Source organism: Castor canadensis, chromosome 16 (genome assembly GCF_047511655.1).
Source record: "Castor canadensis chromosome 16, mCasCan1.hap1v2, whole genome shotgun sequence".
In the NCBI taxonomy this organism is placed as follows: domain Eukaryota; kingdom Metazoa; phylum Chordata; class Mammalia; order Rodentia; family Castoridae; genus Castor; species Castor canadensis.
In genome coordinates, this window is record NC_133401.1 from 26743589 (window position 1) to 26769587 (window position 25999).

General features: G+C 41.7%; 2 pseudogenes; both read left to right on the forward strand.

Moving 5' to 3' along the window:
• Positions 1-315: 315 nt before the first annotated feature.
• Positions 316-21119, forward strand: LOC109703382 (leukocyte immunoglobulin-like receptor subfamily A member 6; annotated as a pseudogene).
• On the forward strand, positions 14228-14328 carry LOC141418307 (U6 spliceosomal RNA; annotated as a pseudogene).
• Positions 21120-25999: the final 4880 nt, after the last annotated feature.

The window sequence follows — 25999 nt, forward strand, 5'->3', positions numbered from 1 at the left end:
GGAAGGGAGTTCTCTAGTCTGGGAGGGATGCCACCCCAAAGCCAGGTCTTAGACATCAAGAGACCCCAGAGGCACAGGAGACTCTGGAGAGGAGAGGACATGCTCAGTCTTCAGGTACAAACTTTCAAAAGGAACTCTCTTCCAGGACTAAGTCTGGACTCCTGGACGTGAGTGCTGACAGGTGAGTTTGTCCTCAAATGTCCCATTTTCCTCCCCTTCACTGGGGAAAAGATGACATATTGGGCATTGAGGATGGAAAACCTCAGGTGTGGCTGATGCTGGATGTGCCTGAATGGTCCTTCTTTGAGAGCTGGAATGCAGTGGGGGATTTCCAGAGACCCAGCCTTTGATTTCCTTGCAGAGATTCTCCCCAAACCTACCCTCTGGGCTGAACCACGCTCTATGAACAACTGGGGTATGCTGGTGACCATATGGTGTGAAGGCAACCTGGAGGCCCAGGAGTACAATCTGTTTAAAGACAAAAGCTCAGCACCTTGGGACACTCAGAAGCCTCTGCAGTCCAGCAACAAGGCCAAGTTCTCCATCACGTACATGACAGACTGAAATGCAGGGAGATATCACTGTAACTATCTCAGCCCTGCTGACTGGTCAGAGAACAGCAACCCTCTGGAGCTGGTGGTAACAGGTGAGAGGACACTCAGGGGTCCCAACATCTGGCTCTGCCCCCAGGAATGGGGTCTGCTGTCAGGGGTGACCCATGTCACAGCTGAGCCCTTGAACTACATGAGAGATGTGAGCCAATTTGACACACTGACACCTTCTCTCCTAGGAGCCTACAGAAAACCCAGCCTCTCAGTCCTGTCCAGACCTTTGGTGACCTCAGGAGGAAATGTGACCCTCCAGTGTGTCTCATGGAAGGGATATGACAGGTTCATTCTGACTAAAGAAGGAGAACACAAGGTCTCCTGGACCCTGGACTCTCAGAGAAATGCCATTGGGCAATTACAGGCCCTGTTCCTTGTGGGCCCTGTGACTCCCAGTCACAGGTGGATATTCAGATGCTTTGTCTATTACAAGAACCAACCTCAGGTGTGGTCAGAACCCAGTGATACCCTGGAGCTCCTGATATCAGGTGAGATTGCTTACGTTTGACCCAATTACTTTTGAATCCCTAACACTTTGTCATGAGCCCTGTTCCCAGTGGGAGGGAAGCTGTGTCACCCTGAGTTAAAGACCCAGACTTGAGAGACAGTGTGGCAGGAATCTACTGTTTAGCCCCTGACCTGTCTTCTTTCCAGGGATGTCTAGAAAGCCATCCCTCAAGAACAAACATGGCCTTATCTTGGTCCCTGGAGGGACATTGACCCTCCAATGTCACTCTGCATGTGGCTATGACAGATTTTCTGTGGAAAGAGGAGGAGGCATGACCTCACCCAGCAGCATGTCCAGCAGCCCCAGACTGGGCTCTCAAGACAAATTCCCACTAGGACCTGTGAGCAGCTCCCATGGGGTCTGGTAAAGATGTACGATTCACACAGCCAGTCCAATGAGTGTTCAGACACCACTGAACCCCTGGACATCCCAATCACAGGCAAAGAACCCAGCAGGGTCAGTCAGAGACAAGACTGCACAGCCCATGCTGGTGGATCCCCACAGGTGATGGCCAGGATGAGGTCTGTGTGCCTCAGATTAGGACATTAAAACTGTGTAGAGGTAGGGAGGGGAAGAGAGAAAAGAGAAACAGAAAGATGTTGATTCTCAGAGACAGGTCTTTTGAGGTCTCAGCTGAGAACAAGGTGAGGCAGCCCCTCACCCTCACCCTCCATTTTCACTCTATGCCAGCTCCCTGAGAGACCTTCAGCAGCAAGGAGGGCAGCCAATTTCTCAAACCACCTCACCCCACCCAGGTCTCATATCAAAGTGCTGAGTGCTCGGCAGCATCAGGCATAATCTTCCATGACTTCTGTGATCTCAGCACTCAGGGCACTAGTGGTGCTCTGAGTTTCACAGCTCATTCCCCTACCCCTTGTATCTTCCCCAGTGACCCTCTTAACTCCTAGTCTCAGGTAATGAACCCCTGAGCCTATCCACTCTAAGCTCAAAGGATCACTCAGGGGCTTGCTCCCAGGATAGTTCTTAACTGGGTTGGGAGTGAGGCAACTGGAGGGAGTCTCAGCTAGAGGGAGAGTGGCCCTCAGATAGGGGTAGGAATGCAGGGGTCCTCCCAGACATGTGCACCCCTCCTTTTCATTGGAATCCAGAACATACTATATGGACATTGAGAGTTCCTTGAGGAGGCCACAGGGTAGATGTAGGGGAGTGAACAGAGATGGGGCTTTCAGACACAGCCCCTATCCCTCACTCTATTCTTGTGCTTATTCACAGGACCCTCTGGGATACAAACACCCCCATAATCAGGGCCCATCTGAACCGATGGTTAGTCTCAGGTGCCTCTGTCCAAGGAGTTTCTTGGGTCTCCAGGCTGCCTGGAGACATCTCAGACTATCTAAGTTCTTGTTTCTGAGCCACCTCTGCTTGTTTCCAGGGGTTTTGGGTCACATGGAAAAGTGGGTGGTAACCCCAAAAGTATAGGGTCTAAAGGCAGGACTGAATGTGGGTGGGTCAAGACAGAGGCAGATGTTGGGGCTAAGCTTATAGAAAATAACTAGAGTGAGGTGGGGATCAGGCAGCCCAGTGCCTCATCTCCCATGCATCCCCACAGGCCCTGAGTATCAGCTGAGCACCCCCATGGTGTCAGGACCCCAGAGAGGTAAGCACGAAGCTCATTAGGAGGTGGAGTCCAGATGGGCATGGATTGAGTCATAGGGTTTGTGGAGAATCCTGTGAGATGTTTACTTGGACAAGCCCCTGTGCCATCTTGGCCTCAGTTTCTCCAAGTATAAAGGAAAGGTTTGGACTAGAACTTCAAATTCCTTTTAGTGTTGACCTTGGCTGTGACCTCTTGGGAGAGGAGGCCACCCTGGGGAGACTCCAAGACCCAATTGTGTAGTTACTTGTCTCCTCTGCCACAGTGATGGTGACATTGTGCAGGAATGGGCACAGGGCTGTGACAAGGACATTTAGATTCTTTCCCTCCTGTTCAGGAGGCTCAGCTTTGGTGCAGACATCCAGGCTGGAAGTCAGGCTCCCCAGGTCCAATCTCAGCTCTGCTGCTTCCTGTTGGGTGACCTGGGGCAGGCGATTTGCCTCTCTGAGCCTCAGTTTCCTCCTTTGTAAACTAGCTGGGATGGGGTGGCAATCCCATGTTACAGGAGTGTGAGGGTCAGAGACAAAGGGTACAAATTACCCAACGTGGGCATATCACACAGTACATGGTCAGATGAGTGGCATTGTTCCTCATTCACTACATCACATGTCCCCAAGGACTGCAGTCGTACCAGCTGGTTCTGATTGGGATCTCAGTGGCCTTCCTCCTGCTGCTCCTTCTCTTTCTCTACCTCTTCTGGCATGGATGTCAGGGAAAAGGCAGGAGGTCAGGTGAGCAGGGAGTGGGTGACATGGGCCGCAGGTGTGGGTGGGCTTCCTCAAGAACTGAACAAGTTTGGCTCTGGACACCAAGCCCCAGGAACACCGTCCAGATGCAGACAGAAAGGTGAGAAACCCTTCTGCAGAAACTCAAATCAGAAAACCTAAAACAGGAAACACTTAAACTTGGTATCTGTGCAAATCTTAGACATTCTCTGAGCTTTTCCACCTCAGGAACTTCTGGACATGAGAGCAGTGTGTTTAAAGTCACTGTCTTTCCCTGCAGGGGCCTGTGAGGTGGATTTTGCCCTCTGATCTGAGATTCTTCCCTGTCACGCAGCCCACAGAGAGGCCAACTTCCAACATCCTGCAGGGGCCATGGAGCCAGTGTCCAGGGACAGAGGCCTTCAGAAGAGGTAATTCTTGCTCAAGGATGTAGACCCCCACCTGCCTATCATCCTCACTGATACCTGCTGCCCTTGTCTCCCCAGCTGCAGCCCAGCTTCTGAGTTCCTGGAAGAAAACCTTTGTGAGAGGAAGAGGGACCCTGGGAGGCCAATGCTTGAGGGCTCAATACCACAGTGGGAGGAAGTGGGCTTGGGGTGGGTCAGACTGAACCCCACATTGTGAACCTGGGGACATCACCAGAAGATGACACCCAGTTCTGCCCCCACAGATGCAGCTGTGAAGGACACACAGACTGAGTACCAGGTGGCACTGAACAGTGGGGTGAGACTCCCAAACCATCCATGGCTCCAGGAACTTCTGTTGCCCAATTTCATCCAAGGAACCCTCTCTGACCTCCTCTCATTCAGCACTTTGAGAAATCCATTCCTGATACCTTTCTTCTTGGAACTCTTATCTCCACCTGCTGTAAACTCTCTTTCTCTCCTAGCTTTTTTGTAACCTCATGGCGCCTCCCTCCTGTCTGTTTCCTGCCTCCTCAACCTCTGCCTGGCTGTTAGTCTGCTCCTGGGTCTCAGAAGCACACATGAGTAAATGAGCCCTGTATGCACCTCAGGACCCTCCATCCTTCCACAAGCCATGCACAGGAAGCCCCATCTTGACCAGGCTCCCTGCATGGGCTGCGGATGCAGCAGTGCCTGGAATCCCCTCTGCCCTAAGTTCACCTTGCGATTGGGAGACAACATCAAATAAATGCTACGTATTAGGAGTGCAAGTCTGTTAGGGAAAATGAAGCAGAGAAAGAAGAGCTTGGGTCAGAAAGGCCAGTGTGAATTACAAGGAGACTCTGATAAGTTGTCTTCTGAGAAGTATGGATGGAGAGGAAGCACAAACATCTAGTACAGTAGTTCCTGCTCACAGGTCCTGGGACAGGAACAACTTTTTCACATAGGCTACTTTGGCTGAAGCCATGTGAACAAGGGTCAGAGTGTTAGGATGAGAGCTCAGAACTGTAGGAAGGAAGCTGTCCAATGTTCAGAGGTCTTAGGAAGCTCCTGAATAGTCTGTCATGAATGACATAATCTGATTTAAGTTTTGAAAGTATCGCTTGAGCCAGCATGAGGAAAACTGGCTGAGGAGATCCAGATGGCACCAGAAGGATCTGTCTCTGTCTCACTGTCTCCCTGCAGCAGGGCCCACCTGATGAAGACTCCCAGGGAGTGACCTACATCCAGGTGAAGCACTCCAGACTAGGAGGGGAAGGGCTGCCTGTTATTCCCTGATGTCAGGGGAATTCCTGCACACGAAGGACACACTGGTAGGGACAGACAGGTGGACACTCAAGTGGGTCTTGTTTTCCCCAGGCCCTGGCTCCCCAACACCAAGTGTGCGCCTTCCTGCTTACTCTCTCCTCTCCAGGCTGCTGTTCCTAAGGGTCTTCAGGAAGTGACCTACACCCAGTTGGCACTCAGACAGAGAACAAGTGCACTTACTTCCTCCCAGTCAGAGGAGCCCAGCTGAGACCGGGGAGTCACTGCTCTGGCGTCCACCACCCCAGGGAGACCATGAATCCTCACTCATGGAGGATCTTCAAAGGACATGGAAATTGCCCTGGTGGACATTGACTGATGAAACACACATTGCACCTGGCAGCAGGACCCTCCAGGACCTTGTGGGTCTAACCTCATTAGGCTGTCAGAGACAACTGATATCTTGATATTTGAAAATAAAACAAAAGACTTGTTGATAAACAATGTGTTATGTGAGAAAACAAACTGGTGAGAGAAGTTTTGAATTGGACAATCATGTAACCATGGCACATTAAAACATGATGCTGGAAATTTCACAGCCATTAACAAATGAAGAAGTTTTTAAAACCTTAAAGTTAAATGACCCTGTCTATCATTGTGAGAATACAGAAAGAGAATAGCAATCTCTTCTGAATGAAAGCAAGGGAAGGAAATAATGTGGTAGAGTAGCTACTAGTGAGGACAAAGAGACATACAAATAAATATAAATAATACCCAAAAAGTTCATGTTTCAAAAATGAATGACATTTATAATTCTCAGACACAGTGACCAAGAAAGACAGAGAGCCCATTACATTTCCACAGAGAAGTGAGACAAAGCACATATTCATGTAAAGAAACAGAGCGCTATGAACATTTTATGATCACAGATTGAAAATGTAAACAAAGGGACAAAATTTTCCACATTTAGTTTATAGAATAGACATAAGAATAAATAAAAGATGTGGATTGCTTTAAAACCTTAACTGCAGTTGTGCAGGACTTAATGCCAGGGCTATGTTCCAATAAATGTGACTTTTGTCTATCTTCATTGTGTGAAAGTCACAGTTACACAAACCCAGAAGGTGTAGCTCACTGCACACAGAGGCCACATGTTGTTGCCCACAGTTCCTAGGCTACAAACCTGCACAAATACTATTAAGAACATTCCTGGAAACAGTAACACAGTAGATGGTAAGTTCCAATATTTCTAAAAGTATCTAAACACAGAAAAGGTTGACTAAATGTTCTAGATTAAAGGAATTTTCCAGCCCCATGAAAACCTTGCAGGACTTCCATGCCATACATGGTCCAAATTTGTTATATGGCATGTGACTGTACATTGACTTGGTAGTGAAAAATTCCACCTTAATTCCAATACAGGACTCTTCATTAGTGATGTCTTCTAAGTAATTATGCACTTTTCAAACACAGCATGTACACATACAAATGCAATACACACCCCAACATAAACAATCACTGAGAATAGAGAAAAGAGGAAATATTCCCAAACACATTTCATCAGGCAATGAAAAAATGAATACAAACCTTGGCAAACAAAGTACAATATTGGAAAGTCATATGAAAATGTTTCCCATGAACTTAGATGTAAATCCTAAAAAGTATCACAATTATCCTTCATTCTACTCAAAAAGGCAATAAGGACCACACTGGATTGTTGGTTTTGCTAATGGAAAACAAGGATAGCTTAATTTAAAAAACCAATCATTATTCTTTAATAACCTAACAGAGATCATTAAATTTTTCCATCTCAATCTATGCAAACAGAGCTTTATTTTTACACATGGAACGTGTCTTTTTTTGTACATTTTTATTAGTATACATAGTTGTACAGGGGTTTCATGAGACATTCTTATACATGCTTACAATGTATCTTGGTTCAGTTCACCCACCATCACAAATCTTTTTCTAATTATACACAATGCAAAACCTTAATTGCAGAAACAAACACGTTCATAAGTAAGATAAGATCCTTCACTAGAGATCTATAAGTTCAAGCATGAAAGATTCCCCCTTGAACATGAATTTGATGGCACATACAGAGGTAAGATTGGCCCCCCAAAGCTGTGGTCCCACCATAGAGAAGCTGAGTAAACACTGGATGCAAACATGAGAGGATGGCTTCCTTCACTGTGCCTGTGAGAGAACAAGACACACATAAGCACCAGTGATGCTGATGAGAGTGAATAAATGAATGATCAGAGGTTATTGAACATAACCTTTGATATTCCCTATAGAATTACTTAATTACAGAAAAGAACCGTCATTCAAAAATAGTATGACAAAGCAATGTATATGTCATTTTATAGGAGACAAAAATTTAGTGATATAGCATGGTATAGGAGATTTTCTGGAAGGAAGCAACACATGATTCCTTAGAAATAAAATGCTATTAAGCTGGGTGTCAGAGGCTCACGCCTGTAATCCTAGCTACTCAGGAGGCTGAGAACAGGAATATCTCAGTTCAAAGACAGCCCAGGGAAATAGTTTGTGAAACTTCATAGCCAAAAAACATATCAAAATGGACTTGAGGTGTGGCTCAAGTGGTAGAGTGCCTGCATTACAAGCATGAAACCGTGGTTTCAAACTCCAGTCCTAACCTCATCACGTGGGATGAACACACTGGGTCTTAAGCAATGGCATGGTGGCATCTTGGCAAATCAGCTCTTAATAAAATCAGTGGTTGGTGATTTTGCCAATTTCTGTGATGTACACAACTCACTTCCTTCACTAATTCCAGGTGACAGTGTTTCATCACTGTGTGGAGAGTTGAAGTGAAGCACAAAATTGATTTCTCAAGCTAGTGTGAGACAGCGGCAGCCATGTCATTGTCAGCCTCATGTGTGCCTATGTCTCCTTTTACTTAAAGATATGACAACACCGTGCTGCACCATTTCTGCACAGTATCTGAGGAACTAGGATACTAGAATCCTAGGACGTCAACATTAGGGGGAAAAGAAAAAAAGAGCAACATCAGCTTTGGGAGAAAGTTGAGCACATAAACTCCAGTCTCTTCTTATGCATTACAATAACCAATTGGTCTATGGCAGTACCTAGTTGGTTATCACTTATAGGAATTCATTGAAATGATCTACTTTGAAGGAGGGGATGCACTTCTATGGTGTTTATTCACGTACAGTAGATGAATTAGTCTGACTGTGAACCAGAACACACTCACAGGAAAATCTATATCAGTGCCTTTCATATTGGACAAAATCTTCTAAAATCAATCAATCTCCTAAAAATGAGATATAATCCTTTATACCTATGATAAAATATTACATGAAAAGTTAACACACTAACTCTACGGCAGCAATGGAGACCAGTCTTAAAGCATGATGTTGAATTAACACAGGATGGTTTAAAAGTGTGTGAGAGAATATCCTATTTACATAAATTCAAACAAAGAAAATACTTATCACTTAGGAAGGCATAGCTATGTTTGACCCGAAATAAAGAAAGGAGGAAATCCCAAGTGATACTAAATAGTGCTGACATATGTGAATTTTTAAAAGTTCTGTTTAAGAGGAAACCTTGGGGACTGACAATTGGTAGTGTCACTGACACCCATGTTTACTAGGACACTGTTCAGAGTAGCCAGGCTATGGAATCGGCCTAGGTACCCATCAACAGATGAATAGATTTTAAAAATGTGGTATATAAAGAGAATTGAGTTTCACTCACAAATAAGAAATCATGTCACTTTTTTGGAAAATGGATGAACTGGAGACTATCATAGTAAATGAAATAAGCCAGACCCAGGAAGTCAAATATCACTTAGCTTTTCTCACATGCAGAATCTATATTATTAAGACATGAGAGAAGAAGGGGGATGATTTTCAAATGAGGAGGAGTAACAAGACAGGATAATGGGGTAAAAATAAACAGAGTATTTTGTATATGAAAATGTGGTGATGAAACCCAATGTTTTGTACAATTACTAAATAAAATAAAATAAAACCAATATATAAACGATCTAAACAAAAATACAAGAAAAGCTTTTGATTCAATTGCAAAATTTGATCATTCTCAACAAAAGGGATTGGGTCTAAGATGTGCTCCAGCTCCAGCCATGGTACATGCTGAGAAGACACGGCTGAATCTGAACAATTTCCAGGAAGCCATCTTCCTCACTCAGCCACATGCAAGGCAATGATAACCTGTGTGTGTCACCTTTCCGTGATATGGTCAATGGTTCACCAGAGGATCTGGGCCCCTCACAACATCCTGTGCACTTCTGCTGGCCTGCCACCCTCCCATCCGGAGGGTCAGCACCATGTTGCCCACACTCATCACTGTGCTGTGTCCTGGTGAGTCCTGCTGAGAATGAAGGATAGGGAGCATTGGGGTGGAAATGTTGTCCTGGTAGTCTGGCCCTGGCTCAGAAGAGAGCACTGCTTCCACAGTGTGGGTGGACACTGGGGGCAGAGCTGACCTTTAGAGCAGGGTGCAGCTCACCTGGTCTGTGTCTTTGTGGCACTATTCACAATAGCCAAGTTATGGAAACAGCCAAGATGCCCCACCACTGATGAATGGATTAAGAAAATGTGGTATCTATACACAATGAAATTTTATGCAGCCATGAAGAAGAATGAAATGTTATCATTCGCTGGTAAATGGATGGAATTGGAGAACATCATTCTGAGTGAGGTTAGCTTGGCCCAAAAGACCAAAAATCGTATGTTCTCCTTCATATGTGGACATTAGATCAAGGGCAAACACAACAAGGGGATTGGACTATGAGCACATGATAAAAGCAAGAGCACACAAGGGAGGGGTGAGGATAGGTAAGACACCTAAAAAACTAGCTAGCATTTGTTGTCCTTAACGCAGAGAAACTAAAGCAGATACCTTAAAAGCAACGAGACCAAAAGGAGAAGGGGAACAGGTACTAGAGAAAAGGTTAGATCAAAAAGAATTAACCTAGAAGGTGACACCCACGCACAGGAAATCAATGTGAGTCAATGTCCTGTATAGCCATCCTTATCTCAACCAGCAAAAACCCTTGTCCCTTCCTGTTATTGCTTATACTCTCTCTACAACAAAATTAGAAATAAGGGCAAAATAGTTTCTGCTTGGTATTGAGGTGGGGGGAGAGGGAGGGGGCGGAGTGGGTGGTAAGGGAGGGGGTGGGGGCAGGGGGGAGAAATGAACCAAGCCTTGTATGCACATATGAATAATAAAAAAATAGAGCAGGGTGCAGCTGCCAGAGATCACACCAGGAAGGGACAGAAGGGATACATGCTTTGGGGTTTGTAAGTACATGCATCATCAATCATGACTCTTTCTTTCCAGGGTTCTTCCTGGTCTAGAGGATCTGGGCACAAGTGGGTGAGTCTGTCGCCAAACCTTAGGTCACCATCCACCCCAAATGGAAAGATACTCCTGTACAGGAAGGCAGACAGCACAGGGTCAAGTCTGGTGGGTTGATGAAGGAAATTCTTGTACATGAATCTCTTGTGAAATGTAAAGAGGGTTCCTTGGAAACCTGGGCGCTGACTCTGTCCCAGACCTATCCAGCCACTCAGCAGATAAATAAGACAGTTTCCCACATTTATTCTAAAACAAACAAATGAAAAGAAAGCCTCTAATTGTATTCACTTCTTACCTATCCCCCATATATATTTTAGGTCTTTATTTCACAAGTATGACTTTTTAGATTGTGCATAACTTAACAAATGATTGAAGTTATTGTTTTCCTGTTTTAACTTTCATGCTGCACATATGAACTGGCTCCACCTTTACACTATTAGTGGTTCTAATAGTCACTCTGTTTACTTTTATACTTTTCCAAGGGGGACTTGCTTTCAGAGGGTCTCGTGTTTTATTGACATCCTTTCCTTTGAGCTTGAAGAACTCTCTTTAGCATTTCCTGTGAGACAGGTCTGGTGGTGATGAAGTCCCTAGTGTGTTTTTCTGAGAAAGTCTTTATCACTCCATCATTTCTGAAGGACAGCTTTGCTGGGCTGGGGTCATAATTCCTGGTAGGCATTTTTCCTTCAGTCCTTAGGATACATCATTCCTCTCTGTCTTGGCATCTAAAGTTTTCCTCACATGTCTGACACTAGCCATGTTAAAATTCCTTGATGTGTACTTAGCTTTTCTTGTATTCCAGGATCCTCTCTTGTCTTTGACTTCGATGGTTGTGTGATAATATTAATTGGGGCCATGTTGCTTGGATTTATTTTCATCTGTGCCCGTTGATGTTCTTGTCACTGGATATTTGTATCTCTCTTGAGGTCTGTAAATAGTTCTCTGATTATTTCTCTAAATAATGTTTCTTCTCCTTTGTTTTCTCAACTCTCACTTGAATTCTAATGACAGAATTTTTCCTTGTTTGATGCTATCTAGTAAATTGTGCAATGTTTGTTCATTTCCTTTTCATTTGTTTGTTTGGTTGGTTTTTGCTGTGGCTGTGCATCTGATTGGGTAATTTCAAATGTCGAGTCTGAGCTCATTAATGCTTCCATCTGACCAAGTCTATTGCTGAACTTTTCTATTTTTCTTTTAAATTTAAAATTTATCTATACTCTTTCTTCTTTTCTTTCTAGTTCATTGTCAAACTACTTGTGTTCGTCAATAATTTATTTGCATGTGGCAATGAACTTTCTACCTGTATTCTCTCATAGCTCCTTGACCTTCATTAAGAGAATTACTCTGAGTTATTTCTGGCTCATTCCATAGATCTGATTTTTTCTGGCTCTCTTACTGGAGCTTAATAGTTTTTTTTCTCTGCTCATATTTCCCTGATTTTCATAGTCCTCTGTCCTTACATTGACACCTGAACACTTGAGGAGGAGGCCCCCTTCTTCTGGCCTTTTCAGGAATTCTTTGGCAGTTATAGACCTTTACCATTTAGTCTAGCCTGGGATTCTAGATGGGCCAGACATCTGAAACCCTGGACAGGCAGGTCTTGGTGTCCAGTTCTCTAGCTGGACTGGCTTCATCTCTGTTCTCTAATGACAAATGTCATTGCTGACTGTGCTCTGATCTCCAGAGAGATGGCTGGCTTCTCTCTGCCACCAGGTGTGGTTTCTGGATGGGCTCTGTGATTGTCTCTGACTGAGGAGGGTTGACAGAATGTCCTCCCTGGCTGAGAGTCACTCTTGGTTGGAGTTTCATTTTGTTGGCTCTTTTCTCTTATGAAGCATCTACATTGGCTTAATGTAAGGCCATATTCCAAGATTTATGTGCCAGTCATTGTGAGCCCCACCCCCATCTCCAAATGGCCTTGGGTCAGTCTGCCCTGCCAATACCCACAGTGTTTCCCATGCAACCTTCCTGTAAAAGGTCCCAAAGTTGTGGGGAAGACAAACATTTGCCTCTAACCCACCCTTTCCAATGGGCACAGGGATTTCTATCATGCAGCCCTGCACAGGACAAGAAAGAGGGGCAGTGTGGTGCAAGAGTATCACTCCACTTCCTGTTCTGTAGTGGTTTTTCTCAATTCTGTGATCTAAGACTGTCCAGGACTTTCCTCCAATTTCTAAGATATTCACAATGGTATTTTTGACTGTGTTTAGTTGGGTTTCTGTTGGGAGTTATTGTGAAAACAGAGAAGTCCCATTGCACCTTCTTGCTAACATCACTTCCCACGTTACATTACTTCATTCACATGCATCCTTCCCAGTCTGCCATCTTATTTGACTTATTTTAGCAACTAATTTTGCATGACCAAAATCTAGAAAGCACCTCTTATTCATTTTTTTCCTGAAATAGGGTGAAATAGATCCTGCCCTGAAGGGGTGGTGGTACCAGTGGGAAGCGGTGGTGGCTGGAAAATGGCATAGGACAATGAATATGGTTCAAAATGTGTACACATGTATGTAAATATAAAAATGATACCTATTCCAAGAATAAGGTCAGGGGGGTATAAAAGAGAATGGAGGAGCTAGTCAATTCAAGTATGATATATTTGATACATTGTAAGAACTTTTGTAAATGCCACAATGTACCCCAACCCAGCACAATAAAAAATATTCTCAGACAACATATTTTGTTGTAGGAAGAAATGACATGTCTATATGATGAGGGGGAAAGTCTTCTTGTAGCTGTGGGCATCCCTCATTATATATGTATGAAAACAGCATATTGAAACCCAGGAAAACTGTTATAATTGGGGGTAGAGAAGACTGAGGAAGTAGAGTGTGGAGTTCTATGGACAAGAGACAGAGTTCATGAAGGTGTTAGTTACCAGCAGAGACAATGAATAAGGTCATGATCGAAATCACAGGTCCCAGAACAATGCAGAAGACACATAAATGGAATATAGAAACAGATAACATGCACCAGAGAGCAGGGTCTTCTACTCCAATGTTGTTCAGAGTTCTGGGACAGTTCAGAAGTTGGGTTTTCATTTTATCTTCATCTTCTCTTCTCTACCAGAAGAACCAGACTTGTCACAGATCTGACATGAGTTTAGGGCTGAACTGAGCTCTCAGGCTGATTCCCCATGGATCCTGAGGCCTTAGCCCAGGAGTCACCCACAGATGTGTGTTCATTTTAACACTTCTTCCTTCCATGTGGTTGAGTCATAATTTGTCCCAGAATAACATGATCTTGGGTGAAGGAGCAGAACACCAGTGCCTGTGTGTTATGTGTTTTTTGCGTCTCTTGTTTTCACAGGCCCATGTTACAAAGTGACCCCAGATGTTATAAGTTGACTGAGGACAAAGATACCCAATCAATGAGAAGCAGACTCAATGAAAGGCAAAGACATAGAAACACGCATGCATGCACACGCAGAATGGGCCAGGAATTGGGGGCTGAAGGAAAGACTCAAAGCAAAATAGGAAGTATAGGGGTAGGGAAGTGGAGAGACTGACATGTAGTGGCAAAGAACAGTCCTAAAATTCAGGGCCAGAATGAAAAACACAAAGATAAAAGACAAAGATGTGGTTATAGAGATTCTAAAAGAGAGCTACAGAGACAGAGAAGCAGAGAAATACATTGTGATAGATGACAGATGTTAGGTATGAAGAGATAGATGATAGATAAATTGATAGATAATAGATGTTTGATAAATAGATAGATGATAGAGAGATAGATAGATACATGGATAGATAGTGCTCGCATCAGCAGCACATATGCTACAATTGGAACCATGCAGACAGCACAGACCCTGTGTAAGGAAGACACATACATTCAAGAAGCATTCCATTTTTTAAAAAATAGATGTGTTGACATAAATAAAGATGTGTAAAAAACAGAGACATTAGGAAAAATGAGATTTCAATTGAAAGATAAAGGACGAAAGATGATAGTAAAGGCAGAATGTAAAATACAACAAAAAGGAAAGCCTGGGATATAAGAGTGAGGTCAGAGACCCAGAGAGATAGAGAAAGTATAAGCAGATAAATGGACATGGTGGATAAGTCCTGGGAGAAAGAAGAGAGAGTTCCCAACTCAGCAATGAAGGGCACAGTGATAATGAATAGCCTCCCTAACTAAACAGCCTCTTTTTCTTCCAGATCAATTAAAAAATCCTTCTTTCAGCCCAGCCATGTCCTATGGTAAGGTCAGGAGAGAATGTGACCTTGTCTTACAATTCTGACAGTTTCATTGGCTGGTACCATCTGTCCAGGAAGGTGGAGCCTCAGGGACATTGGCTCCCTGCAGTGAAGAGCCACAATGGTGCATCCCAGGCTGACTTCCCTCTGGGTCCTGTGACCCACAGAGGGATCTACAGATGCTATGGCTCCTTCAATGGCACTCCCTATGCCTGGACACCCCCAAATGATCCCCTGCACCTTTCTATCACAGGTGAGCAAGGATCATATCTGTCCCATGTCCTGTGACTCAAACTAACTGAATCCTAAAATTGTATCTGAAGAACATTCTGCTGATGATGGAAATAAACAAGCACAGAGAAGCAGAGAGAGGAAAACAGAGACTGAGTATGACAGAAGACATCAAGCTGCAGAATGTCAGACAGGACTCCTCTAATCCCTCCTCATCTTTCATGGAGGCCAACACTGAAGTGACTATGCAGCCAGGCAGATGAAAGAAGAGGTCAGAACAGGCCAAGGGAGAGGTGAGGCTGGGTTCAGTTTGTGGAGGTCAGAAGTGGCATCAGCCCCCTCACCTTAGTGCGTTTCCCAAGATCTCCAGCTAACCTCTCACCAACAGAGATCTCTGTACCAGTATCTCCCGTCCTCTCCTCACAGATGAGGTCTCAGTGAGGGAGTCATCTCCACTGAAGACTCTAAGAAGGGCATCCTGTGAATCACAAGACTCAGAATTAAGGGGAAAAGTGAGTTATGGGTCCTGACCAACCTCAAAGAAGCCTCCATAGAGTAGAAGACAGGCTGCCTGATTGCCCACCTCTCTTTCCTCTCCTGTCCTGTTTTCTAGCAAACTCTGCAAGCAGAGGCCCTTCACTCACAGAATCAGACTCCAAAACTTGTGAGCCAAGCACTTTCTTCTCTCTGTAGTGGAAACCTAGGAAGCAGAAGCCTTGAGTTCGAGTGTTGGCTCAGCCACCTTCCTGCTCTGTTGTCTTGGCCTTGTCATCCTCCCTCACTAATCCCCAAACTCTACAACAGCAGAAGGGGCTCAGAAAACATTCTGAGCTCTAATTTCCTATAGCCAAGACTTCCTAACTTCCTCAAAGAGGAACAGGAGAGTAAACAAGATCCCCTGCCCAGAAAAAATGCAGCATTGATTCTAGTTCCGATATTTACTGAAGAAGAGATGAATGAGAAAGGAAGAAGAAACTGTTGGTGGAGTTCTTAGAGAAATCCCATTGACCAGGGCATGAGCTTCTGTCTGCCAGGATGCAACTGTCATCCAGTCAGTACAGTGAGAGCCTTGCAGTAAGACAGAACCAGGTAAACACACACACACACACACACACATGCACACACTTTCATTAACCTCATTCCACTGTTGTTCCTTGAGTTGGTTATGAAATGTTTATCTGCTAGTGCTGATATAACAAATTTCTGCAAGTTCAGTGAATTAAAACTATGCAGTTTCAAAGACTATTTTACAGCTCTCAAGCTTGGAATTCAGAAATGGGTGTCAGGGGAATAAAATCAAGTCACCAACAGAGACTCACTCCTTGCTGAGACCCTACTCCTTAGAATAACATTATTTTATTTGCATACACAAATATAAAATATTTCCACCATATTCACCTTTCTTTACCCTTTCCTTGTACCCTCCCACTGGTACCCACCATTGGACAAGACCTATTTTACATTCCTGTCCTTCATTTAAAAAAAAAGAAACCTTGTTAGTTTATGACAGTTATACAGGCAGCTTCATCGTGAGATTTCCGTATATGCCTGTATTCTACCCAAATGCATTCACTTATCAGGAAATCAGAAATATGCTAATGAACTTGACTCAAAAATACTATTTGATAAAAATATATCCATTGAGTATTGGTATGTAAAACACATGCACATGTAATAAGCACACACATACATCCTATTGTATTACTACATACATGGCTATTGGTTAATGAGAGGTTAAATGAATGGTGAAGATCCAGGGATTGGCTGGAGTGAGGATCAGGGGAGACTGTCCTGATTGTCACCCCTTTTGCTCCTGACTTCTAGCATCTGTGAGGACCAAGCCCTCACTCCTGGACCCTGAGTTCTCAGCTGGTCACAAAGTGGAACTCATCTGCAGGAGAATTAGTTTATGGTCTTGCGTCATGAAGTGAACAGAGAGCACATGACTGCTTGTTATTTCTGGGTGAGAGAAATTTTCTCTACACTCCAGACACAGATTAATTGCTCTTCTGTGACTCAGAAAAGAGAACTGGGGGAGAGTGTGGGGGGGCAGGGGGAATAAAAGACCCAAACAATGTATGCATATGTGAATAAATGAACAATAAAAAATAAAAATAAAATAAAAAATAAATAAGTAAATAAAAGAAAGGTGAACTGAGTACGCATAATATACGATCCTGGAAGAGCCCAGTGAGGAGAACTGAGAGGACCCTGCTACATCAGGGAAAGGGTTCCTTCAGGATCTACATGAAGCTATGTTATGAGGAGAAGACACAAGATTGTGAAGCCCAGGAGAAAGTTGCAGTTCCTTAAAACTGCACAGGTCCTACTTCTCTGCTTAGGTTCTCAGGAGTAGCTCAGTCTTCAGCCCAACATGCAGAACGTCAGACTTCATGATGGGATATTAAGGAGAATTCTCAGTTATGGGACTCAGAGGGTCAACTCCTTTCCAGGAAGCAGATGCCCCAAGTGGATGTGCAAGGATCCTGGGGTCATTTGGACTTCCCTGGCCTACATGTCCTCTTTGTCCACAATCCCCAGACTCAGAGTTCCAGGATTATGCAGTGGAGAATCTCATACATGTGGGCATGGCTGGGCTTGTCCTTGTGGTCCTTGGGATTCTGTTATTTGAGGCTCAGCACAGCCAGAGAAGGACACCAGGGACAAAGAGGAAGTAAACAGGAAAGAGAGCAGTGCGCACAGACTGTGGAGTCCTGGAGATGAATCCTACAGGAGAAGATCGCTCTGGGAGAAAATGTGGGACATAAATTGGGTGAACTGTCTGCTCTGAACCATTTGGGGTGACATGGCTGGGATAAGGGAATTTCTGGATTTTCTCTATAGAGAACTCTACCTCTACTAATACAAACACGGTCACTGTACTTAGAGCTGAAATGTTAATCACCTCCCAGCAAGGAGATGACCTCATAGCACCCCAAACCTTTATCTCACAAACGAGAATCTACCTTGAGCACAACTTCTCTGACTGTGACCATGGGAGCCACTGCCCCAGCAGAAAAAAATATTCAGTATGTACATTTGTTTTCTAAGTAGAGCTGTGTCCCTAAGGAAAGAATGCTTGTCATAAATAAATGTGCTATGGTGGGGATTTGTCATAAACATTAAATCACAACATTTGGGAGAATGAAACAGAAGGATCTTGATTTTCAGGCCAGTTCAGGCTATATAGTAAAATTCTGTCTCAAAAAATACAGTGGGGATATTTAATTCTTTTTCCTTTCAATAGAATCAACACTAAAGATCAATAATCACGCATCAGAGATATTTTCTCAGTGTTCCTGAAATGTGGAGTCACCCTGATCTTCCTGCCCCAGGCTACCTGACACGTTTTGTCTGCCTTCCCTGTCATGGCTCCTCTGGGTGAGTACACTGATCTCACAGACTTGGCTCTCCTACTTGTACAGGTTTAAGAGTTTGATTGCCTTCTGGGTCCTACATGCATACCTGTCATCTAGTGGTACTGGCTACTTAGGACCTAAAGAGAAAAGTGTGATGGTGACATGTTCTACATTGGGTGACCTTGGCAGTCCATCTCTGAAAACTTCCTGTGAGGTTTACTAAAGCATTCCACTGCATCTCCTTCTTATAGGCTCTGGGGAGCAGGAGGCACGTCATTACCTTATAATTTCATGTCCATAGACAGTTTCTGGTATCTGTGTGAAGAAGGTAAGACCTACATATCTTTCAGAGAGATAGAAATCTTTTTTTTAGAAAAACCAATTGAGCAGGATCCAGGCTCAGGGTGTAGGAATAACCAGGACTATACTTGGATTGATGTCTAAATGCAACTCTGACCTTGACTACAATAAAAGGTGCTTTCATTATTCCCACACCTTTGCACCTGCGCAGATCCACTGGGATTTAAGCTAAAGGTTTCTAAAGCTGCTGCTCCACTCAGCCTGGTCAGCAATCATTTGCTGTGTTTTGATGTTGAGCTCCCAGGCAGAAGGGCTCAAGTGGACACTTCCTGTCTCCAACCCAGGAATTAACAAGGGCTTTTGATTCTCTAATTATACCTGTAATATCATTTTGATAGAAGAGTGGAGACAGGTCTTACTATTTCAGGGATGACTGCATTTCTTAATGAGCACAGGGAACCCAGAATCACAGCAGGTCTGGGATTCATTAGTCTTTTCTGTCTCCATCATTTACCATAATTTTGTGGCTCTCTGTCCTGTTCTTAGTAACATAAATTAACAACTTAGTAACATAAATCAAATTCATTCTTGTAATTCTGCTGTGCTTGCATGAGCTGCTCCCTGCCTCTTATATGTATTGGTCATAAATATATATATATATATATGTATTAGTTAATTTGAGAATATTTTTCCTTGTTTGTCCTAACACAATTTCTTCTCATGGTGGATCAAGCATATTCAGGTGCATGTGTGTGAAATGTATTCTCTTTCCTCTCTTTCCATTCCTATCGTCTTCCATGACACTGGCTCACATTGTGACTGATGTTTGGAGATCCTCCAGAAATGAATTTGATTTCCTAAAGCAACCATTTTCCTTAACTGTTTCTGCACATAACCAAGATTCTAACATTTCTTAAATTTTAGTGCCACTTAAATCACTTACTGCAATTTAATAAGTTATTAATAGAGTAAAGAAGTAAAGTAGTATTACAAACATAAGGAAGTAGAATTTGTGGAAATTTCTTTACAAGGTATGCTTTATTACATAATTTTTTGCTTGGATAATATATGATCTCTTGTTTAACTCTTTAGAATGAGTATTGAATGTTAGCCAAACTTTTTATTTGCTGCATGAAATACATTCTAATATTCTGAATTTCATATTATTGTGTCTATAATCTCATGTAAGTTTTATTATCATAAACACTTTAATATATGAAGCATTGTGTGGCTCAAAATTTCTTTACTTATTAAGTATCTCATCCAGCACTTGTTTAAAAAATACATATTGTTCTTATGTGTTAATCACCTTTATATTATCATGTATGTTTGTATGCCTGTGTAGAAATGTTTAAATGACATCCAATAGAAATCAATCATTTTAAACTAAGTTCAAAAATATTTAATGCCATAAATTTAGTCAATTTTCTCTCAAGTGACTTTTGGTTCATTTTCACTCATATCCTGAGTTTCTTATACATATATATGTTTAGTTACATAGCACTCTGTGTTGATATATTCACAAATCTAACAAATTTTCTACTTCTGTATCTATTGTTCTACCCATGTTCTTACCAAATACTTCTCATTTTTTTCTTTATGGTCTATTCTACATTCTTCCTTCACTGTTACCAAGTTCTATTTGTGTTTCTAAAATACTGGCTAAAGGTGTTTGTCCAAATTATGACCAATTTCATTTCTCGGAGTTCTTTTATATCAGAACAGAAGGTTTCAGAACATTGGAATTTGGTTATAAAATACACTGCTTATGCACACATATTTTGTTAGACAAATTATTTAAAATATATATTGAAGCATTCTGCAAGATGGTGGTTTCTCTGCATTTCTTCAGATTTGATTTTACATTCTTCATTTTCTAATACTATTTCTTTGACATTTACTTGGTTGTGTGGTTAATTTATACAATTACATACCTTTTCTAGAAGTTATTTTATCATAATTTCAAATGTAAAACTGTCTCCAGAAAAAAAATCTGCAGAGAGAAAGAAGGCAAGGTGACAGATAGCTGAGGTACAATGGGACTCTATGCTCCATAGTTTCAGAAAAATAGTTCAGATTCACAGTAGCAAGAATTGAGCAACCCTGCTATTTTGACAAACAAGATTCCACCAACAGATATGGTTCACATAATGTTCAACAACAGATGTTTAATTACCTTTTCATAGTACATGGTAACCAGGGAAGCCCAGGCTGGGACCAGCATCAGCTGCTGGTCTGCTTAGTGGAAAGCCATTTCTCTGTTTTTTTCTTTTTCTTTTCTGGCTTCTTTTCTCCTGTCTTGGAACTTGAAAAGCATAAACTCAATGCAGAGAACTGCACAAGAAGTCCTCCAAGCATCTGTGACATCCTTGCTGTGCCATAATTCATGGACATGGAACCTCCATACTGCACCTCCCCCTGCTGCTCCAGATCTGAGTTTACCTGAAACTCTGCCATGTGAGTGTGGCACGTCAACTTCTCTGGAGGGCACCACACAAAGGACAACACAGCTGGTGGGACGAGGGCCCCTCCCCTGGACAAAAGTTGTGGCCAGATAAAGGGAGGGAATATTTCACCCCTACCTGGTGATGGTGAGGCAGAACGTTGAGGTGGCCCAGCCTGAGTGGGGCTAGGGTAGCATGGCTGCTGTTTGGTGAAAACAAAATATTCTACCATCTTGGAGAAACTGGTAGTGAGTTCGAACTCACAAACTTCCAAGAGAAAACTGGTGAACCATAAAGTTCAATTCTAGCACCCAGTCTTGCCCTGTGGGCAGTAGCAACTGGTGACTGCTCAAATACCAGCTCCTCTTGAGATCACTTTGGAGAACCTGCCTGCATGAGTTGGCCCATCCCACCATGGAAATCCTGGGCACAAACACCCTGAGAAGATCCCCTCCAAAGTCAGCAGGTAGGGAGAGACAACATCCACTGTCACACAGCCCAGGATACCAGCCTTAAGAAGGGACAGAGACATAGACAGAGGCCCAGCCTGAATTTGAAATCAGAAGAAACACTACAGAATATTCGTAGTATTTTTTTTTAATTTAGTATTTTTACTTTTTAAAAAAATTTTATTCTTCTCATTTTTTTGTTTTTCTTTTTCAACTTATTGTTCCCTATCTCCCTCTTACAAATATCAATTTGTCAGCCCTCTCTTGCTCCACTTTCTTTTCTTTCCCTCATTTTAAACTTTATTTTACTTTCCTTTTCTTCTTTCTTCCCTTCCTCTCTTCTCCTTTCCTTTCTTCCCTCCCTTTCTCTTTCCCCTCATTGCCACTACCTCCTCTATAATCACCACACACTAAATAGTATATCATGCCAAGGTTACATGTTACCTCCATGCTCACTATCTCTCTGCAATCCTTGATGATAGCACCTTCCATCCCAATGTCAGAACTACACCTTTACACACATTTAGGCCTTATTACTCTACAGCCCACCTCACACCTCACACCTCTTCTCTCCTTGCCCATTCCCCTCTCCCTGCCCCCCCTTTAGTGACATCTTTTTAATTAACTAAATAACTACTTCTATCCAAACAACCGTTTTTTCCCCAATACCTGCTGTTCATAGATAATATTGCCAAGGGCTACCTTATATATTATATTGAATTTGTGAATTTATTATTGCTAAGTTATACATCCAGGTCAAGTGACAGAAATGTTACAACAACCTAGCCCACAACTAAGCTGGGAAGAACATAGAGATTAAGTCAAAGAAGAGAGAACAGGTTATTAAAACCCCAACTAATGAATCAATAGCATACAAGCAAAGCACAAAATTGAAGCATGGAGAGAAAAAGAAGAGAGGGGAATAGGACTCCTCAAAAGACTAACAATAACAAAATAGAGGATTTGGTTGAAAGTGAAGAGGATGAATCCCCAGTATCTGACCTCAGAAGAATGATGATAAGAATGTTCAATAAGTTCAAGAAAACACAGAAAAACAATTCAATAAATAGCAAGAGAACAGAGATTTAAAAAAAACAACTCAGGAAGACACAAAAACACCTAAACTAACTCGAGGATTTCAACAAACACCAAAATGAAACTAAGGAAAGTATAAAAAAATATATGAAATAAAGAAGACAGTGCAAGATATGAAAGAGCAGTGTAACAAAGATATGGAAAGTCTAATGAAAAAATATCAAACAGAAATCTGATTGATTTCTGTTTCTAATTCAAATAAGTCTCTAATTCAAATACACAACACAGGTGATAACCACTCCAGCAGATTGGAGCAAGTGGAAGACAGAATTTCAGGGCTCAAAGACAAAATAAATATTAAAGGAAAAAAAACAAGAATTCATAGACAAAAGGACTCAAGCATTATGAAGCAAATACATGAGAAATATGTGAGCCAATCAAAGGATCAAACTTGTGAGTCACGGGCATCAAAGAAGGAGAGGTGCAAACCAGATGTGTATGTAATATATTCAGCAAAATAATAACGGAAAATTTCCCAAATCTCATGAGGAAGATGCCCATTCAGGTACACGAAGCCTCAAGGAAACCAAACAGACTTCACCAAAACAGAACCCTCCCATGGCATATATAGTTAAAATAAATAGCACAGAGAACAAGGAAAGAGTATTGAAGGCTGTAAGAGAGAAAAATCAAATAACATAACAAATAACAGCAGATTTTTCAACAGAAATTTTAAAAGCAAAAGGACATGGAGTAAGATACTTTGAATGAGCACTAAAAAAAAACAATTTCAGTCCTAGATACTTTACCCAGCAAAGCTGTCATTCAAAATTGAAGAAGGAATAAAAATCTTCCAGGGTAAACAGAAACTAAAAAAACACATAAGTACTAAGCCACCACTAAAGAAGATTTTGAAAGGAGTCCTAAACAGGGAAGATGAAAACAAACATAGCCATTATAGGATGGGAATTATTGAACCTCAAGGGAAAAGCAGACAAGTAATCAGAGAGAAGCACAGAATGCAAGCACATAAAACCCTAAGCAACAAAAACAACTAAAGGGAAGGAAATCACCACATACCTCTCAATATTAACACCAAATGTTAATGGACTCATCTCTCCCATCCAAAGACACTGTCTGGCAAACCAGATTAAAAAGAAGATGAAACAACTTTTGTTTACAAGAGATCCACCTTATAGACAGAAACAAACATTGCCTTAGGGTAAAAGGGTGGAAGAAGATTTAATGAGCTAAATAGTCTCCCAAAATAGGCAGGAATAGTAGTAGTTATATCAGAAAAAGTAGACTTCATATCTAAATTAGTTAAAAGAGACAAAGGTCACTGCATACTAATAAAAGGAACAATACAAGATGGAAATAACAATTGTTAACATATATGCACCCAGTGTTCATACACTCAACTTCATTAAACATACTCTTTTGGACTTAAGAACTCAGACTAAACACAGTGATGATGAGGGCTATCAATACTCCTCTATCACCAATAGATGAGTCATCCATACAAAAAAACTGAACAAAGAAACTCTACAATTGAATGACATCACAGATCTAATGGACATGACAGACATCTACAGTTTTCCATTTCATCCTGCATCAGACAATATGCATTCTTCTCAACAGTCAATGGAACTTTCTCAAGAACAGATCACATTTTAGGTCACAAAGCAAGTCTTAACACATGTAAGAAAATTGAAATTATCCCTTGCTTATTGTCTGACCACAATGCAATAAAACTAGAATTAAACAACACAAAGAAATGGCAGAAAATAGTCAAACAACTGGAAGATCAACAACATGTTATTCCATTTCAGTGGGTCATTGAAGAAGTAAGGGAAGAAATAAAACAGCTCCTAGAATTCACTGAGAATGAAAGCACAACCTATCAGAACCTAAGGGACACAGCAAAACAGGTCCTAAGAGGAAAGTTCATAGCCATGAGTGCAAATATTAAAAACACAGAAAAATCTCAAATAAATGACTGAATGCTGCATCACAAAGTCCTAGAAAAACAAAAACAAGTTAAACTCAAAAGTAGCAGAAGTTGAGAAATAATAAAAATAAGGGCTAAAATCAATGAAATAGAAACCAAAAAGGCTGCAGAAAAACAATGAAACAAAAAGCTGGTTCTTTGAAAAGATAAACAAGATCAACAAACCCCTGGAAAATCTGACTAAAATAAGGAGGGAAAGACCCAAAATAACAAAATTAAGAATGAAAAAAGGCAGATAACAACAAACATCAAGGAAACTCAGGGAATCATCTGGGACTACTTCAAAAACATATATACAAATGAATAGGAAAATCTAGAAGAAATGAACAAATTTCTAGACACATGTGACCATCCAAAATTGAACCAAGAAGATATTAGTCACCTAAACAGATGCAGGGAAATTGAAGCAATAATAAAGTTCTGAATAAAGAAAAGTACAAGACCTGATGGATTCACCCCTACAAGTCCTTGAAAGAAGAACTAACACCAACACACCTCAAACTTTTCCACAAAATATAATAAGAAGGAACATTGCCTAACTCATTCTATGAAGAAGACTTGCAGTCATCCCAAAACTGGGTAAGGACACAACAAAAAAAAAGAGAATAACAGGCCAATCTCTTTAATGAACATCGATGCAAAAACCCTCAATAAAATATTGGCAAACTGAAATCAACAGGATATCAAAAAGATAATACACCATGATGAAGGGAGTTTCATCCCAAGGATGCAGGGATGGTTTGACATATGCAAATCATTAATACAGCACATAAACAGAAGCAAAAACAAAAATCACTTGATGATCTCAATAGATGCAGAAAAGGCCTGCGATTAAATTCAACATTCCTTCATGATAAAGCTCAGATGAAACTAGGAATAGAAGGAATTTATGTCAACACTATAAACAGTACATATGACAAACCTACAGCCAACATCATACTAAATGGGGAAAAACTGAAACTATTCCCCCAAAGTCAGGAATAAAACAAGGGTGTCAACTCTCTCCAGTCCTATTCAACCATAGTCTTGGAATTCCTAACCAGAGCAATAAGAAAGGAAGAAGAAATGGAAGAAATAGAATAGGAAAGGAAGTAGTCAAATTACCCCTATTTGCAGACAACATAATCTGATGCCTAAAAGACCCAAAATCTTCACCAAAAACCTCCTAGATACCATAAATATCCTTGGCAAAGTAGGATACCAGATCAATTTACAAAAACCAGTAGCCTTCTATACACCAACAATGAACACATAGAAAAAGAATATAGGAAAATAATTCCATATACAATATCCACAAAAAACAAAATACCTTAGAATAAACTCAATAAACGATGTGAAAAATGTCTACAAGAAAAATTATAAACCATTGAAGAAAGAAATTGATGAAGACTACTGAATGTGGAAAGATCTCCCATGCAAATGGATTGATAGGATCAACATAGTGAAAATGGCTATACTACCAAAAGCAATCTACATGTTCAATGAAATCCACAACAAAA